The following is a 6,000-nucleotide window of genomic DNA, read 5'->3' on the forward strand; positions in this document are numbered from 1 at the left end:
CATAGAGCTGGTGTGAATGCCATCTACATTTCACAACCTACTTACTCAAACCACTTTCATGGATTCTGGCATGCTGCTACCATTCTAAAAAACATTTCTGTATTCACATGCGTGTGTGCAGACAAAGTTTAAAAGCAGGTAAAGGTAAAATTCACCCTGTCAGAGCCAGGAAGTTGGCATGATCATAATTGTATGTACTCTACCAAGTTTTTCAAATTTGCTCTAATTCATTTGCTAAACTGGTTTTCCACACAAAAAATGTTTTGCAAGAGTATTTTCTTAAATAATACTTTGCAAGAGAATTCTTTCCATGAAGTGACTTAGGGACAGATTAATGGAAAGTGGCGCTGCCCCGAGTGCAGCAACACTTTTCCTGCGCCCCTTAGCACCCCCCTACCACCACCATGTGTGCGCCATATTTAAAATACGGCGCACCATGGTGCAGGGTAGGGGGCAATAGCATAATTTTTCATCTAAAGAATGGAAGCCTCCTTTTAACACCTGCTCCTGAGTTGGTGTTAAAAGTGTCGTAAAAAATGGCATAAGGAACTCTAATAGATTTCCTTACACCATTTTTCCGGCTTCTCTAACGGGGGAACACCCCCTTTGCATACATTATGCCTGGTGGAGGCATAATGTAGCGCCAAGGGTTACAGAGTGGCGCAATGCATGCATTGCGCCACTCTGTAAATAGGGCGTGGCCTTTTTGGGCCACATTAACATAAAAAATAATGACGTTAATGTGGTGCAAGGTGGCGCTAGGGAATTATAAATATGCTCCCAAGTTTTTTTAATGCATTTTTTCACACATTTTTTTTTTTTTAAACAAACTTTGTAAATTTTATAAGTTCTCAAAGATTGCGACTTTAAAAAATACAATGAAATTGTAGAGGAAAAGCCTTTGCAAACTGTATTTACTTTATACAAATTCTGGAGCTCGGTCCTTTTAAGATGACATTCAGGCAACATTACTTCTCACATCCCCTGATGATGTTGCATAGGTGACAAATCATAAAATGAGTGCCCTCACTGGTACTCACATAGATACACTGAATTCATTTCTCACGTTGCAGCTTTACATCCTGCTGCAAGGCAACAGAGAATGCATAACTAAGCTATCCAAGGTGTCCACAGCCCAACGCTTGATGTTAGATTCACTTAACTTATTCCTCACCTAAAAGAGTTAGACAGTTAGTGGGCTGACACCCTTGGCTAGTATGTGGAGCTGTCCTCTGCCACCTCCATCTGGTTGACACTCTGGGGCATATTCACAAAGGAGCATTTACATGTGCAAATGTACTCACATGTAAATCTACTGCTGCACCTAGATGTAAATCTACACATCTGTACTATTCACCAAGTGTATGATTGAGGAGTTCTGTTACTGACTCTTGGTGTATGTCAAATGCGAAGGTGACCAACCCAGGTCTTCTGCCGCCTGGCAACTTAGTAGCATTCCGTGTCCTTCTTATGCCACGTATACTTTGGTGTGGATGGTTTTGGACTCATACGTGATGGGGGTTTGAAAAATGCCTTTGAGGACAAGCGGTGTACTCTGGCCATAGGCATATACTGATTTTGGCTTTGGTCAAAACTGGGATTGGGACAATCTGATGGTATTCATCGGCAGCAAGAATGTTTAGAAAGGCTCCCATGCCAACAACGGCCAGTGTTGGTGGGTGCATACTTGGATCTGGCACCACAGTAGTTTCTTTGATGACAGGGCAGTTTTGCCGACAGTGAACAGGGAATGGATAACGTGTTCCTCTACTTTATCATCCATGTCACTGCCTTGTCCTGACCTGCTCGTGGTTGTATTGACGGATGCATTTCCAGTACGTGTTTTACTTGACCTGCACACTTTTAAAAAATGGTGTAGCTTTCCGCAGCTGGCGCACTTCTTTCCCCTTTCTGGGCAATCAGTCGGCCTGTGTTACGGTCCGCCGCAGTATCCCCACTGTCTTGGCGTTGGTTTGTTGGTGCAATATTTTGCCTTATTCGTGGGTGTGGTCATTGCGTTGACAGCTTCCTCCTTGATTGGTCTTTGTATGGCAGCCTCCATGTGAGAGGCCCGGGCCTTTGACAATTCCTTTGTGCGCCCCATCATGCGGATGTCAGGCAGGGATCTTCCTGACTCCTCAAGCATCCTTTCCCTGAGCTTTACCGATGCACATCCTTGTATTATTTGCCCTCTTATCTCTTCTGTCTCATCTGCAAACCTGCACATGCTGGCTAGGTCAACCTCATGTGGAACGAGTCTATGGATTCTTCTGCTTGCTGTCAGGCTTGTCTGAATACGAAACGCTCATAATCTGTGTTGGCCATGGGTTCAAAATGTCTATTTAGTGTGGCTATCAGTGTTGTATGTGTTTTGGCGGTGTTTTCAGGGAGGTTTTTCGATATTTTATAGTTGTCTTTATCCCCTAAATGAAGAGTCATGGCCTGATTTTCAGCGTTCTCAACTTTTTGTTGCTTCGAAGAATAATAGAACCCTCTCCACCCACAGCCTATGCTGACGGGGCCCCTTCGACCACAAAGGGTTCAACGGGCGGAATTACAGATGTGGTGTGGCTTTGCAGGTAAGTCCGACTTGTGGTTTGTCTCTAATTGTGGCGGTATGTATTTTGTTTCTTGTGTGAACTTCCAGTTGTTCTCACAGCAGGGCCTGGCCTCAGGAGCCGCTATGTACAGTCACCAATGGGGTCGCTGTAGCGTGCACAGACTGTTACTTGTAGGCTGTGTAATTCTTGTGCCTAACATGTGTAAAATGTGGGCTATCCAGGAAGACAGAGGGGAAAAACCTTGTGGGCAGCCTCACGTGGCCTGTAGCAGGAGTGAGCACTTCGCCGATATGTAGCAGTCCGATGCCGGCCTTGCGTGGGGATGACACCAAGTGTTAGCGTGAAGCCGGCAGACTCTGGGGCATTCACAGCAGTTTCAGGGGTAGCTAAGGAGGCGGGCCTTGCATGGAGCGGCGCGCTCCAAAATCAGGGCTGGTTCAGCATGTAAGGCGGGCCAATTCAGACAGCCTCGCACAGCTTTGCGGCACTGTCCGGACGTCGGATTGGGCACCTGGCCCACGTGGCATGAGCACCGCAGACAGAGCGGCCACCACGGGCTGAGCACACAGTAGGTGCGGCCCCTCATCGCCAAATTGTAGTGTCAGTGGTAGCCGGTTGTAGACCTCAGCAATGACGACGCTGACACCAATTGTAGTTGATCATGGTGCAGAGGGCAGGAGGATGCGAGTACCTGCCGTAACCTTGCTTATACTGTATATGCTGCCCCCTAACCCGCCTGCCATGCCTTTATTTAAACACTAGATCACATGACCTAAGGGCAGGGGAGAACTACAAAATAGGAGAGGGGGAAATTGGGAAACTGAGCAATCCCTCACACCACTCCTGTGTTGCCCTCATTGGTAGTGTCCCGCGACCAGTTGCATCACTGGCGCAACACTACACTATTCCACTGCTGTCCCTCTGTGGTGACATATGTTCCCCACTACTTTTGTTGTACTTTACAAATGTTCCCTCAGTATTGCTGACAAATTTTTAATGCAACCCTATTTGCTACACCTGCCTTGTTCATAGCATCATGGCCATCTTGCATATTAGCTCTTGCCAATTTAAGTGCCACCAACAGTTCCCATGTGGCTGGTCATTTGATGTAGGTGATGATGTGCTGGAAACTCTCCACATTGTGTTGTTAAAATAGAAACTGCATTTACTAGTATTTAATCTCTGGCTCTGTCCCTGCCTTACTTTCAAAGGTTTATGAATATTCTGTTACACTTATTTTTTCTGTGATGTGTTTGATTGGTGCAGGAGTTGCACAAATGCCTGATTCCTGATTCTAAGAGACACCCATGTCTGACTTTTTGCGCCTGCAACAGACTTCCGAATAATTCATTGGGAGGTGTTGCAAAGTGCTATTTGTGGGATTGACATCACCAGAAGTACCTTCTGATATAAAAGCTACAGTGGTTGAACCTGTCTTTTGCGTGTCGATTGTTACAGTTGTACTGTTGGGTCACCTACTGCTGAAGGTTGGTCAGCATGGGCGGCTGTTTCTCATGGGTGTCAATTCACACTCCAGGCTCAGTGAAGGTGACATTACGCACCCTTTCACCACTGATGAAACCATGGAGTTGACTCCTTATCGGACTGCCAAACCCCATAACATCCTCCTATTATGCCTCAGAGGGGCAAGAAGAAGGGCTCATGTATAAAGGATACTGTCTGGGACCAGTGTCAATCTTTTGGTGGTGGCTCATCTGGAGCAGGGCTGCCACCTTTACTGCACTTGGAGGCCCACTTTGTTCAGAGCTGAGCTTCCCAACACAGGGCCTTAATTACAAGAATCTGCTACATTGCCATTGATGCGTACAGTACAGAGCTCCAGGGCGCACGTTTTCACAGATGCGTCAGAAATTCTGATGCATCTGTTGGCACTAAACTCACGCATTGCTGGAGTAAAGTTGATAAACTGATGCATCTCCAGCAATGCGAGGAGTCTCCCTTAGGAAATAACACTGTGCCAATTTTATGCCTGCTCTGAGCAGCCTGTGAAATTTTGACACAGTTAAGTCTCAGAATGATGCAGTGAAATTTTGTAAATATTGAAACACCTACCCTGCATACGTTATATTTGGTGCAGATATAACCCAATGCATCAGTTTGTTAATATGGAGCAGTGTAGTGCACTGCTAGCACCACTGATGCATACAAAAATGACGCAGCGGTGGCGCAAAGGGCTTGTAAATGAGGCCCATACATTTTTTGAAGAAAGAAATCCATCAATGTCCTCCACATACAGGGAGAAATCTGTGGCAGCAAAGGCAGCAAAATGGGTACTGAAGGCCGAGCGGTCTAGCAGCCCTTGCTACTCCTAAAATGTCATCCATTCCGTTGCTTGTGGGTTGCTTCTAGTGTTTTCTGTACCCTCTTCTCCACCATCAGAAGTGCTATGTGAGAGGTTGAGGTGTTTTACACAAAAGCTGTGGCTGATGAGCAGCCTGAGAAGGAAACTTGAGAAAGAATTGCCCCAAACATGTTCTGAAATTTCAGACAGTGGATCCACATCCCTGGTTGAGAAAATGAGTATAAAATGTGGACCCAAACCACTCCCCTTTGACTTCATCTTGTTAGATGGGCTAAATGCTACCTATTTATGCCAGTTAATTGCACATTGCGCTTTTGCATTCCATCCCACCTTTTGGCTTTTTATTGCTTGTGAGAGTACCATTGGTAATAATTCTTCCCTAAAAAAAATATTCCTTAAGAATGGAGCTAGTCAAATCCAGCCTTGAGAAATCATAGGCATGTTACATTGGCTGATACTAGACTTTGTTGCAATGAAAATACTGAGGGGCGTAATTGCAAGAAAGTGGCGCATCGGTCCTGATGCGCCACTTGTTTTGCGTCTCCCTGCACCCCCCTAACGACACCTTCATTGGGCTGTATTTACAATATGGAGCACCATGGCAGTTGTTAGCTCAACAGCGTCAAACTTTTTGGTGCTGTTGTGGTGCTTTGCTGCACTAATGCCAAAAATGTTGGTGCTAGAGCAGCAAAGCACAGGGAGGCCTATAGGTCAACACAGGAGCGCCACTTTAACACCAGGTGTTAAAAATGATGGAAAAAATGGTGCAGTGAAATCTTCTATATTTCACTGCCCCATTCTTTCGGGCCTCCCTGCGGGGGAACGTCCCCTTGAACACATTATGGGTGGTGCAGGCATAATGTGGCGAACAAGAGGTTACAATGTGGCACAATGCATGCATTGCACCACACTGTAAATATGGCGTGGGGGAATGGCCTCCTTAACGCCCCCTTAGTCTAAACAAATGACGCTAGGGCGGCACAAGGGGCTTGTAAATATGCCCCATGTGTACAAAGTCAATGATACACATTGCATCGACCTTCAGAGGAAGAAATGCTGAGTTGTCTCACCAGGTTTCACAGCTGTGACCTGCAGGTTTCACAAAGATCACATCAG

This window comes from Pleurodeles waltl, chromosome 5 (genome assembly GCF_031143425.1).
Source record: "Pleurodeles waltl isolate 20211129_DDA chromosome 5, aPleWal1.hap1.20221129, whole genome shotgun sequence".
NCBI lineage: Eukaryota > Metazoa > Chordata > Amphibia > Caudata > Salamandridae > Pleurodeles > Pleurodeles waltl.